We start from the raw sequence: 13,351 nt of genomic DNA on the forward strand, positions 1-13,351 counted from the left end.
AGGCTCTGAGCTTCTGGGTCCAACTTTGGGGCAGGAGCTCAGAGGGGAAGAATGTATGAAAGAGGAAAGGAACCAGCTGAGACCCGCTCTTCCAGCACCACCACCACCTGCCTCTGCTGAAGCCCCCCCCAGCACATCAGCCACCGGAGGCCCCGGGCAGATGCTCCATGTGGAGGCTCCTGGGACGGACTGGGGGAGCAGGCCGTGTGCACTGGAGGAAACGCTTCATGGGGGCGGGGGGGGGGCCACACTCAGCTGTGCAGAGCTAGCCGCTCCAGAACCAACCGCTGCTCCTAGCCCCTGCGGCCATGGGCACTCGCCTGGCTGAGTGCAGTCTCCCCCCCAGGCAGGCCACGAGAGCCACCCACCCTCCCCTGGGGGGGCTGAATGACCAGCAGAGGACAGGAGGATGCAGAAAGGGTTTATTTTCTCCGGGAGCTGGCTGGCACACTGGGAGCAGGTCCCCAGGCTGGGCTGTGGGCTTTGCTCTCCTACAGGTCCGTCCGGTCAGGGCGTAGAAGTCTCTGCGTCTTGCGGCAGTGGTTGGTTGATGGTGTTTGCAAAATGGGACAGGCTTGTTGGCATAGCAGGGCACTGGGGGCCTGAGGCTGGGGCTGGCCAGGTGGGTTGGGCAGGAGGGCCTGAGGGTCTGCGGGGTCTGCGTGTGCGGTGCATGCGTCTGCATGTGTGTGCCCGGGCATGTGGGTATGTGTGTATGTGTGCGTGGGTGGGACAGCGAGCTTGCTTCATGTGACTGCTGTGTGAGACTCTGTTCAGAACGAGACCCCGTGCTAGGGTCAGGGCAGGTCACAGCAGGGCCCAGATGAAGACGGGCCCTAGGCTGAGCAGGAGCCCCCCGCCAGGGCCCAGGAGCTGTGACCCCCCATTACAGAGGTCCTCTTCACAGCACATCAGACCCTGCACTTCCAGCTTAGCTAGGCCCAGCAGGCCTGAATCCCCCGGGCCGCTATTCTTGGAAAGTTGCTCCATTATACTAGAAACTTCCTTACAGGAGGGGGCACACCCCTTCTGCTTGTACTTCACCTGCTTTCCTGTGGGCAAAAACGGAGGAGCCTGGCATGAGAGGCCACCCTGCCTCTCTCAGCCTCCTCGGGTCGTCCCAGCTCACCCGCTCCCTGGGGGCACTTGGCCCTCCATCCCTCTGCTGGAGTCCCATCCGGCCCCGTCCCGGAGGAGGCCTCTGGAGGCTGGCCCCTCTCCATGTGGATGGGGACACCGAGGCAGGCTGGAGAGTGGCCCCTGCCAAACCCACGCTCCTCTGAGAGGCCGGGGGAGCCTCAGAGCAGAGCTCCCTGGACCGCCTCCCACCCGTCTGGGTGCTGGGGACTCACCATCGTTCGTGGTCAAGGATATATTAACAGTGTAGCAGACGCTGTGCATCAGACATTGGAAGGACTGGCATGGACTGCTGTTCATATCAGCGCAGGTGTAGCACTAAAGGCTCAGGGCTGGCCCGGCGGGAGGGCAGGCAGGATGCAGTTAGACCCCTTCAGGCCAGAACCACAGCTCCAGGGCTCCTCCCCACCCTCGGGGGTCCTGGAGGACAGACCCCTCCCAAGCCCACACAGGGCCTCTCACAGGGGCTTGCCAGCCTTGGCCCGCAGCACAGGCCCCGGCCCCCAGCCCCATGGCTCACCGTGCTCCCAGCGCAGCAGGAGGGCCAGCAGGAGGAGATGGACGCCTCTCATGTTTCCTGGGGGGGACACGATGCGGGTGGGCCCCTGCGGGGCGCCCCGGGCTCAGGGTCCCCCCTCCCCTCCCCAGACCCTGGCCCTCCAGGGCTGAGCCCTCGCCAGCCCGGCTCCCTCCCGCCTCACTCACCCACTGGCCTCAGGTCCTCTTCCGTGAGCTGGTAATGCAGCAACTTATCCCCTGAAAAAGGAAGTTGTCCCCCAATATCCTGTGCCCCAGCAGGAGGAAATTGGGGCTGGGCTCTGCCATCTCCGCCCTTTTCCGCAGAGCTGTCGGACCCTAGGCGGGATCCTGAGTCCCAGGCCAGGAGGGGGCCTCACCTCGCCAACCAGCAGTGGCTCTGGGGAAACTCCGGGAGGAAGCTGGGTGCCCCCCCCGCCCCCCGTTCCTGGCTTCACCTTCAGAGGTCTCTCTGAGGTCATGGGACCCTCCCCAGCTGTAAAGCTGAGACTTCTCCATCTGTGTCTCTTCCCCTCCTGGTCCCCAGTCCCCAGTCCCATAAGTCTGTCCTATCTTCCCTGCATTCTCCCCAAAAAATACCCCTCAAAAATCACAAAAGCAGAAAAAAATTTTTTCAATGTTAAATACTTTTACCCCCCCCCCATTTTTCTGCCGCACTTGATACACATGTTGAGCAGCTCATTTTTATGGCATCTTCCCCTTGTACACTTGTTCTTAGGGTGAATTTATAATTTGCATAATCTTAGACATCCAGTGGACATAACGGTAGCTTGTCTGACCGGCAAACTCAAATAGAATAAAGATGTGTGCTCATGTTAGACTTAAGGCTGACAACGCAGGAGACACAGCTGTTTGGATTAAACTAACAATATTAAAGTAGTCTTACTTACTTACCGAAGACTTGCCCAAATCACATAAACTGGAACAGTATTTGGTTAGTTTCTCTATTTATAAGAGTGTTAGGGATATTTTGTTTCTGTGAGCACTTATTTAGGTGTAAGCAAATTAGAACAGTCTTCTCCGCGGGATTTTATAAATCGATTTGATAACATTACCCAGAGGTAGGGGAATGTCATATATACATAGCATAGTGTATACACACACATCCAGAAAGGTACAACCAGATATGGCAGAGCTTTCTTCCAAAATTCTAGCCTCGAACCAGGCAGAAACACAGTCATACAAAATTCTCTGGTTTATATAAAAGAGTTGCTTCTCCCCTTTGCCCCGCTTTCTAATTTTATCTGAATTGTGTTTCTGCAGATGAGACGATGTGCGATCACCTGCCCTACATGCGGGGGAATGCTTCCCATCAAGGTTTATAGAAGAGGCCTCAAGGTTCTCTCTTGCCGGGATGTGTAGTCTTATGGGGCTGTGGACTAAGTTTTGGTTGGGGTGCTGCGGAGTGGCCAAGCAGCCATCTGGGCGGAAACTCAGCTGAGTGGATAGAAATAACAGGGTTTCCAACTAGCCTCCCAGCCTCAGTGGTTGCAGTTAGGGTCCCCGCATCCCTAAGAGCCCCCAGTGGTGGCAGGCAGGCTCCTCCGGTTTGAGTGGGGGCAGGGGCTGAGGGTGGAGTGGAAGGAGGGAGGGAGGGAGGAGGTTGGGGTTTGAAGGACACTCAAGGACAGGCAGGGAGGCTGGCGGAGGTAAAAGCAAGCGGGGGGGGGGGGGAACAGAGAGGTCTTGGAGGAACCAGTCTGGGGAGGTCTTCCGTTTCCTAAAGAGGTCACTGAAGGTCCAAATTATCCTTAGTAAAATCTTGCGAACAGGGAGGAAGTGGACAGAGCGAGCGCCATGGTGGCGGGCCGCATGGCCCCGCAAGTGGGCAGAAAGCGGGACGGCCGGGGAGGAGAGCCTGGGGGTGACGACGAAGGAGAGTTCCAACAGGCCTCTGCGAAGAAGGGGCAGCCTGAACCGCAAGGGACTCAATGTCAGCCCGGTTAGACCTCGCAGCGCCAAGGTTCCATGCGCTAAAGCCGAGGGGCCTGGTGCGGGCCGAACCGGACCCCTCCCGCGCCTGCCCGCTTCCCCTGTTGACAACCGTAGCCTTCAGGGTGGGAGCCGCTTCGGCACGGGCACGCGCTCCAGAGCCTCCGGGGACCCCCGGGCGCGCGACTGAGCTGAACCCCGCACATACTGTGTGTTTTTCCTGCGTGTCCGCACCTCTGGGGAAGTTGGACGATTGGGCCGGATCACGGAGAACAGAAGGGAGGGACGGCGAGGATGCTCAGTCCGTCCTAAGGCCCACCGCCGACCGGCGCGCGCTCTCAGAGCCCGCCGTCTGTCCTGGCCCTGCTTGTGAGGACTCGAGGGGATGACCTGCCCGGTGAGCAGAGGAAGGGAGGCCAGGGCCGCCGCCCGCCGCAGGGGACGGGGGCTGGGCAGAGTGAAACCGCACACGAGGGGGACCGGGATGCCCCAGCCGGGAGCAGTCATCCCTGCCAGGGGACAGTTGGCCATGTCTGGAGACCTTTCTGGTTGTCAGTCTGGGGGTGGGAGGGGTTTTGCCGGCACGGGGGGTGGGGGTGGGGGTGGGGGGTGGGGGGGAGAGGCCGGATCCTGCCCCAGATGTTCCCGCGGCCCCACCCACTGAGCAGTTCCAGGCCTGGGCTCAGCATCTTCCCGCTGAGACCATACTGGGACTCGCCCTAACAGTTGTCCCTGAGCTGCTGGGTGGGCCTCAGCAGCAACACGGCGGCGGGCTTCCTCCTGCAGGCCTGTGCCCTTCGTGGAAACACCTCCAGGAGGCGCTTCTCGGCGCCCTGGGCCCCGGGAGACGCGAGACGGCTAGAATGGCCTCCCTCTGTCCCTTTCGAGGATTTCCAAGCCTCTGCAAGGAAGGTGGGCTGTGTGTGTTACCCAAAGAAATAAGAATTTCATTAAAGAGAGTATGTTTGTAAAAGCCCTGTTAGGGGGTTTGTGGCCATCCTGAGGCGGCTCCCAGGCTCCCAGGCGCACCTGCACGTTTGAGGACAGGGCAGGAGGCTTGGGGGAAGAGGGCTGGGTTAGGGAGGGTGCACCGGAAACGCACTGAATCCGAAATGCGCAGATGGCAAAGTCTGGATGCATCCAAGAGGCAGTGCGGACGGGGAATGAGGCGGGAGGTAAGCTCCCAGACCCACCACGTGCTCCACGACCTCGAGGGAGCCCCACGACCTTCCTGGTGGACCCTGTTCTATCATTTCCCAGCCAAGGCCACGAGTGGCCCCAGTGGTGATGTGGCCAGAGTGCCCGGGGAGGGAGCTTGCCCTCAGAGCTGCTCTCTGCTGCAGAGCTGAAGGAGCCCGAAGCACGCTTCCTCCTCCTGGTCTGCATTGCTCTAGTCAGGCTTACCAGCCGGTGGGTGTCCACTCGGGTCAGTAGGCTGAGACCTGCTCTGATGCTCACGTCATCCCAGACTTGGTGCTCGGAGCCCTTAGAGCTGGCCTCTGTGTTCTGCTGTGTCCCCAGCGTGCAGGGAGCACATCCTGGCTTTGTGTGGCAGAAGGAATGTTCCAGACTCCTCCTGTTGTTTCCCGGATCCAGCCCCGGAGCGGCTGTTTCTCCCCCGAGCCCAGGTTCTTCTTGGTGCAGAGCCATTCTAGGGTCAAACTGTAGACGTGCTTGCCGCGGCGGGGTGTCACTGCCCCAGACTCTCTCAGTGCCCAGAGCCAGGAGACACCAGTGTCTTCATGTGAGCCACAGCCCTGGCTGCCTCCCGGCTGCCCCTTTCCCGCATGGCTCTCATTGCCCACAGTGGCTCAGTCCCCCTGCCGGTCACCAGTCTCCATTCTCGCCTGTTCTGGGTTGAACCGGCTTCCCCAAAAGATAGGTCCGAGTCCTAACCCCCAGTGAATTTGACCTTTTTGGAAGTGGGGTCATTGCAGACATAATTGGCTAAGTGGAGATGAGCCCATACTGGAGCAGGGGGGGACTCTGACTCCTATGTTAGCGAGAGTCCTTCTTAGAAGACAGGTGTGCGGGGAGAGGAGGGCCAAGTGACCAGAGGGGCAGAGGCGGGGGAGAGGGAGCCTCGAGCCAAGGAAAGCCAAGGACCGCAGGTCAGCTCCAGAAGCAGGGGAGGCAAGGCACGAGTCTTCCCTGCAGGTTCCAGAGGGAGCACAGCCCTGCCGACCTTGGTTTGGGATTTCCAGCCTCCAGAACTGAGACAGAACACATTTCTAGAGTGTGAAGCCACCCTGTTTATGGTTGTTTGATGCAGCCCCCCACCCAGGCCCCTCCCTGCAGACTGCCTTCTCCACTGTGGGGCGTTTCCACCAGATGAGCACCACCCCACCCTCAACCCCCTATCTTGGGCCCCTCAAGCCAGGTGTGTGTATCCTGATGACCGCAGGATAGAAGACTGCAGCTTCACTAACTGAGCAAGAATGGTTAGGTCTGGGCTCTTGATTCAACTGGGGTCCCTCCGTCCACGTGGGCCTGAGCCTGACAGTCCCGAGCAATGGGGCTTGGCAAGCCCTGTAGGACAGGGTTAACTAGGGCTCGGAAAGTACGAGGCTCGGAAAGTACGAGGGGACGCCTGCACTGCCCAACCGGTAGCCCCGAGTTCCGGGGCCCCCCCGCAGTACCTGCCCGACCTGCAGCCCTGTGCTCGTGGGCCCCCGCAGGTGAGCTCCACAAGATGGCGCCCCGGGAGCGTGTCAGTGTGCAGGATCGCAGGAGAGCCTAGGCAGAAGCCCCCAATGGCTGCTCACTCCCTGATGGCTGGGGGGGGTTGGTGCCCCGAACGCAGCAGGTGGCTTCTCCATCCTCAGCCCCAAACCTGGCACCTGCTCGTGGCAGCCCAGCTGCTGGGGGCAGAGAGGAGAGGCTGGGGGCAGAAAGAGAAGCCTGAGAATGGGGGAGAGCCGGCGGGCCTTCCAGGAGACGCCCTGTGTGCGGGGTGGGGGTGAGGGGACCAAGCCGAGGGCGGGGCTCTGCTGTCCTCCTGGGACTTCTAGCATGGAAATGCGCACGGAGGGAGAGGGAGGGTCTCTTTCAAGCTCAGGAGTGAGAAGGTAAAGGGATTTGGCAACAAGTAAAGGAAGCTAGAAAAACCTCCCTCCCTGAGCCCCAGTAATTGCAGTCCAGGGAAGTGAGCTTCTGCAGGTCAGCTCTGCACGCCCCACTTTCGCGTTCCTGGTTTATTTAGCGCCTGTTCCTAACAGGCTGTGCCAGCTCCCGGCAGTCCATCCGCGAAAAAGGGGATTTCTTTGCCTTAATGAAACTTGGATTATGATGCGCAGTAAGAAGTAACTCGCTGGGTGTTGGGGGGCTGGACAGGAAGGACGGCCTGGGGCAGGGGCTTTCAGCTGGAGTCTGGAGCATGGTGGAAGGTGAAGTTGCCATTTTAAACCTAATTTTGTAATTTCAAGCTGGAGGAAGGGATATTTGAGCAAAGACAGAAAAAGGAGAGCGAGCCGTGAGTGTGCAATGTGTCTGGAATGTTCTAGAGACAGCCGAGGGGGTGAGTGGGGGGGAGAGGGGTGCAGGCCAGGGTCTGGCTGAGGTGGCTGTGAGCCGGAGCAGAGGTCCGTCCCAAGCGCTCTGAGGGCAGAACCGACAGGATTCCTTTGTGAACGACTGAGACACTTCGTGAAAGAGGAACAGGCCCTCCCTGGGGAAATTCTCCAGTTGTACAAACAATGGATTATTTTGTGCCTGTTAAATCATGTGCGGGGTCCTTCCCACTGATGGGGTATAGTCTCTGTGCCCTACTCAGTGGGGAGAGTATGTGCACACACAGACACGTACGAGTGTGTGTGTTGCTGAGGCTGTGCGGGCTTGTTTCCCTCTGGAGCTTACATTTTTTAAAAAAGATTCTTATGTTTATGTAATCTCCACAGCCAGCGTGGGGCTTGAACTCACAACCCTGAGATCCAGAGTCACTGGCTCCGCGGACTGAGGCAGGGTGTGGGGGGGGTTGCCTGGGAGGTTACCCTTCTGAGTCCTCCTGATTTCCGGCATGGTTTGGGGTCTTTGAGAGAGCCGTGCAGAGACTCAGATATGACCAAACAGCTTGAAGGAACTAAGGTTGACTTTATGAAACCTGGAGCCATAAAGCCCCTTGGAATTGCTGGCCTGATACCTTGCTTACAGAGTCCCAGCAGCCTCACCAAGTGAGTAAAGAATATCACTTCCTAGCAGGTGCAGGAACCTCAGGATCCTTTGGGAACCTCATGAGGAGGAATCTGCCCAGATGGGCAGATATTGCAGGCATGTCTGATGGCAAGTCCTTGGCTTAGCTTCTGGCCTGGAGATTCTACCAAAAGTTCTATCTAGACTCCTTCTAAAAAGTTCCAGCAAGTGGCTGGAACTGAGTCGTTGAGCATCTGCCTTCGGCTCAGGTCTTGATCCCAGGGTCCTGGGATCGAGCCCCGCATCGGGCTCCCTGCTCAGCGGGAAGCCTGCTTCTCCCTCTCCGGCTCCACCTGCTTGTGTTCCTGCGCTCGCACGCGCACACGCACAAGCTTTCTCTCTCTCTCTGTCAGATAAATAAATAAAATCTTTAAAAAAAAATAAAGTTCCAGCAAAGCAGATTTTTAAAAAAGATTTTATTTATTTATTTGAGAGAGAGCACAAGAGTGGGGGAGGTTCCTAGGGAGAAGTAGACTCCCCATTGAGCAGGGAGCCCGATGTGGGACTTGATCCCGGGACTCTGGGATCATGACCTGAGCTGAAGGCAGACGCTTAAACAACTGAGCCACCCAGGCGCCCCAGCAAAGCAGATTTTAAAAGATCTATATGATCAATCACTATTGTTGCTGAGTTTATGAAATAATCAGGCCAAGTTTGTTAAAATTATACTTGTTTTACAAACGAATTAGTCTTAAGTTGGCTACTTCTGGAAATAACAGTGATTTTAGTCAGAAAAATTATGTGTCAATAACACACCTTTACAGAGGTTAAATCGTAGTTTTGATTGTCTTTGAGTATTTGTTGTTTGCCTCAGCTGGACAACTTGAGAAACTTCAGAGGCATTACCACGATAGCTCCCGTATAGACCATCCTGCTTGTTATTCTATGGAGATAATAACAGGAGCCCATGGGCACGTGATTCCTCAAACAACTAGAAAATGAGATTGATTCCCCAACAATTGTGTACCTCAGCGATCACCTTGACCACTTCTGTGTGGCTAGGATGACAAAATCGTTCCTTAAAAGCCAGAGCGTACCCCACTCCATGGGTTAGCCGTGGACTTGTGGAGATAATGGATGGCCCCACTTTCTTTGTGATTGGATTGGATGATGCACTTGGGGATGCCCTTATCCTGAGACAAGTCTTCTCCCACTTGCCAGTGATTCTTCCTAATTAGGGTAGTGTTAAGGCTTGACCTCAGACAAAGAAGCCTTCTTGATGGTTTTATTCCTTAGTCACATTTATCCTAGAAGTTACCTCTGTTGATATAAAATTACAAGTAGAGGCTTTAGCCAAGCATGCAGTGACCGCCTTTAACTAAGCGTGACGTACACTCACCCACAAATGCAAAAGGCGGCCCTCCAAAACTGAAAGGCCCTTGATATCCCGACTGCCGTTCAAGGAGGCCCAGAAGCAGATGACTGGCTCCTCACGGGACTCAGGGACTATGTGGCCCTAACTTGTGGCCGTGGCTTCCCCCAGGCCGGATAGACTGCTGGACTCTGGGTTTTGCCTGGATGCACGGACACTTTATTAAAACCATTGCCGGGGCGCCTGGGTGGCTCAGTTGGTTAAGCGACTGCCTTCGGCTCAGGTCATGATCCTGGGGTCCCGGGATCGAGTCCCGCATCAGGCTCCCTGCTCAGCGAGGAGCCTGCTTCTCCCTCTAACCCTCCCCCCTCTCATGTACTCTCTCTCTCTCATTCTCGCTCTCTCAAATAAATAAATAAATCTTTAAAAAAAATAAATAAAACCATTGCCAACCCAGCCAACCTTCCCAATTGAAAACAAGGGTGGGCATGTTCTGTGTTTCACTGGTATGACCGTCTAGCATCCATCTTTGTTGCCTCGTTGGGCCTGGGGGATGTTGTCTGGCACACGGAAGCTCTTAATAAGTACGTGGTCAAAGCCCTAAATGACACTGAAAATAGCATTTCTCTACTAAATACTGACATAACACAAACGCGTAAGGCCGTTTTACAAAATAGAAAGGTGTTAGATGTTTTAACTGCTGCGCAAGGTGGGATGTGTGCTATTATAAAGACAGAATGCCGTGTACACGTTCCAGATTTCCACTAAATTATTTCTGGGTTTCCAACTGACATGAATACTCAATTGGCCCTTTCCAAGATCCCTGTCTTCCCTTTAATGATTTGGTTCAACTCCTGGACTGGAGAATGAGTTTTGTCAACTATCCAAGGACTCTTGGGGCACCTGGGTGACTGGGTCTGTTGAGCGTCTGCCTTTGGCTCAGGTCATGATCTCGGGGTCCTGGGATGGAGTCCCTGGTCGGGTTCCCTGCCCAGCGGAGAGTCTGCTTCTCCCTCTCCCTCTGCATCTCCCTGTGCTCTCTCTCTCTCTCTCTCAACTAAATAAATAAAATCTTTTTTAAAAAAAGAACTCTTATTTGGGTTTCTTTTTCTTTTTGTTCTTCTGATCATGTTTTGCTGTCTTCTCCCTTGTCTCTCCACCTGGTGCTGAGACTCCTTCGCTGCCATACCTTCCAGCCGACAGAAGATCCTTCCACCCGGGAAGATGCACACATGCGGTCTCTCTTGGATTCAGCTGCCTCTGCCTTTCATAACTCCCATGCTATAGAAGCCCCAGCTGACCAATACTGAGCCACAGGTAGGGACATCTCTCCGCTCCTATTCAGCAGGAAGACGTTGCAGAAGGTGAGACCTTCCACTCTCAAAGACCTTAAAGATTTAAGGATCAAAATTGTTCAGGGGGGGATGATGTGGGAAACAAAGGCAGAAGAAAAATAAAATTTCTTACTACCTACAGCCCATTGGCAAGTCCTTGAAACAGGCAGAGTGACCTTCCTCTAGGGGCTCAGCTGCCTGGATGTTGACACTTCGCTAAGGGCAACAAGCAATTCTAGCCCGAACCCCCAGGATCCTGTAAGTCCACCTTAACATATAAAAACTCTTTTGGAAACCTTATCTCTGTCCCCCAAGATACATGTTGGCAATCGTTCTCCAAGCGTATGACCCAGCGATGTACATCTGAAGGGTCTCCTGACTGAGTTTTTATGAAACAGTAATAAATGACCTTTGCCCAACAATAGCTAACCCCCCTCGAGGTCCTGGAAACCTTGTTTCCAAAATTCCCTAGAGACTTACACTCTCTCCAACCCCCTCCGAACTTGAAAGTACATAATGGGTCACTCCTCCTGACCCCAGTGTGGCTTCTCTTTCTGGCCCCGGGGCCTTTCCCAAGCTTTAATAAAACCACTTTTCTGTAGCAAGGACATCTCAAGAATTGTTTCTTGGGCTGTGGGCCCTGGACTTCACCAACATTCCGAAACTACATCTAGCATTCCAGGGAATGAGCAGTTTTACAGGGTTTTACACTTTTTTACATCTTGTAAAAGCTCAAAGGATTGTAGATTAGCATATAGGCAGGAATCATAAGTTTAATGGCAAAGAATGTGGAGAGTAGAATTGGTCCATATGTTGAAGACAAGATGGTTTTCCTTTAGACGACTCATTTACAAAGCAGCTGCATAATGTATGTTTGGTGGGCCATAGATCAGGCTTTTGGTTTAAACAATGTTTCTGTGTGGTCATACTGACTTGGAAAGTAATCTGAAGTGGCTTCCTTATATCTCAGGCCTTAGAGAGCTTCTTCGGTCAGAGCCCCAGGGAGAGGCAGTGGCAGGACACGTGTGGACCCCATGCTCCCTTCCTGCTAGTAGTCTCCTAGGCTTGCATCTCTGGCACCTACTGTTTCCCAGGGGCTGTTCATCTCTTACTACCCTTCCTACACCTGCACTCAGAGATGGTAATGCTTACCCGTTTTCAGAAGCCCCCCTGAGGCTGTGGGGTTGGAGGCACTTGCCCTACTGGGTGGGTGACCCTGGGGCTCTGCACTCCCTCTGCTCTGGGTGGGAGGGCCAGGTCCTTAAGGTCTGGGCCCAGAGGCTGGTGGCCCCCCTGGGCCCTGCTGCTCCTCCCTAGGGAGGGGAGAGGCTGGAGGCTGGGCGGGTGCAGGCGGCCTGTGGGAGCAGCGGGAGGTGAGGTGGGGCTGGGTGAGAAGAGGCGGAGGGGTGGGAGGAGGAGCCCAGAGCTCTAAGTTTCCATTTCCTGCAGCCGGGGTGGGGGGGGAGGTAGGGCGGGGAGGGGAGGGGTGGGGCAGGCCAAAGGAGCCCCAGACTCGCCCTGCCCTGGCATCCTGCCCAGGCTGCAGTGAGGGGCCAGGCACACTGTGGTCAGGAGCCCAGACTCCCCGGCCTCAGCATCAGGTGCCCGGGTGACGGCCCCCCCATCTCAGTAGCCAAAGTCAGCTCTGTGTTCTGGCCCTGGTTTGCCGGCATCCCCGCAGGGAGGGGGTCTCTCTCTGGGGAGGGAATCGGTGTGTCCTGCCCCTGTTCCTTCGCCTGCCCCTCCCAGGCTGCTGGCTCTGCAGCCTGCACCTGCTAGCCTGGGAGGTGGAGGGATCCTGCCTCAGCTCTGGCCTCCTCCTGTGGTGGCCTCGGCCCCGCCCGGCCCCGGGCCAGGCAGGCCCTGCGCCTCCTCTCCCCGGTCCATGACATCTTTTAATGAGCTAGAGAAGAAGATCACCTACTAATGAGTGACACTGAGAATAACCCCTGAATTTTTGACAGCAACCAGAAAGCAGAATAAGGTAGATGACAACCTAGAGTTCTCTGTGCAGCAAAAGTACCAAAATAAAGGTGAAAGAAAACCATTGTCAGAGAAACAAAACCGAGAGTTTCTTACTTGCACTAAAGAAAGTGTAGGAAGTATTCTTCAGCCAGAGGGAAAAGGATACCACTTGTAAGGGAAGGATCCAGGAATGAGGAAAATACTGGTGAATAAGTGGTAAATCTAAATGAACACTGATTTTGTAAGAAGATTAGTAAGTGTGTCTTGTGGGAGTCAAATTTATAGAGGGAGAATTGAAATTCACAACACAGAGCTAAGTGCGGAGCCCAGCACAGCTGCAGAGCCTGCAGGAGGTGGGGTGGGGCCCGGGCACCGCCTTGGGCAAGGCCTCTCCAGCCCAGGACACCTTCGTGTGTCTGTGCCTTCTCCAGGTCAGCACTGCACACCTCCAAAGGGAATCTCCACTTCCAAACTAGTAAAGGGAATGACGAACAAAATACACAAAATCACCAAGAAAGGAGGCAAAGAGAGAAAAGAAGAAAGGAACATAAATGCATCGGGATAGATCATAAAAAATCATAGTAATATGGAGGATTAAAACTCAAGTATATCTCCATAATTTATTAAATGTAAATGGATTTAATGCTCCAATTAAAGATTTTTTTAAAGATTTTATTTATTTATTTGAGAGAGAGAGACACAGTGAGAGAGGGAACACAAGCAGGGGGAGTGGGAGAGGGAGCAGCAGGCTTCCCGCGGAGCAGGGAGCCCGATCCCAGGACCCTGGGATCATGACCTGAGCTGAAGGCAGATGCTTAACGACTGAGCCACCCAGGCGCCCCTGCTCCAATTAAAAATTAAAGTTTTTCTGAATAGTTTTTAAAGACCCAATATATGCTGTTCCGAGAGGTCCACCTGAATTGTAAGACTCCGTAAGGGTTGAAGC

At 55.0% G+C, this 13,351-nt stretch overlaps 1 long non-coding RNA gene across 9 annotated transcripts; it reads right to left on the reverse strand.

Moving 5' to 3' along the window:
* Positions 1–404: 404 nt before the first annotated feature.
* Positions 405–11,786, reverse strand: LOC148164593 (uncharacterized). 9 transcript variants are annotated; one of them, XR_015768043.1, is made up of 6 exons: positions 11,639–11,786; positions 10,296–10,494; positions 1,843–1,893; positions 1,658–1,742; positions 1,353–1,469; positions 405–1,052 (listed from the first exon to the last, which is right to left on the reverse strand). It is a non-coding gene; the product is annotated as an uncharacterized LOC148164593 (long non-coding RNA). The 9 variants fall into 9 exon arrangements; XR_015768047.1 differs by having other exon boundaries at positions 1,658–1,714; positions 11,639–11,785; XR_015768045.1 differs by lacking the exon at positions 10,296–10,494 and having other exon boundaries at positions 1,353–1,508; positions 11,639–11,782.
* Between the last annotated feature and the right edge of the window lie 1,565 nt (positions 11,787–13,351).

Source organism: Eumetopias jubatus, unplaced genomic scaffold (genome assembly GCF_037043125.1).
Source record: "Eumetopias jubatus isolate StellerSeaLion01/CBP00866 unplaced genomic scaffold, mEumJub1_p1.0 scaffold_4, whole genome shotgun sequence".
In the NCBI taxonomy this organism is placed as follows: domain Eukaryota; kingdom Metazoa; phylum Chordata; class Mammalia; order Carnivora; family Otariidae; genus Eumetopias; species Eumetopias jubatus.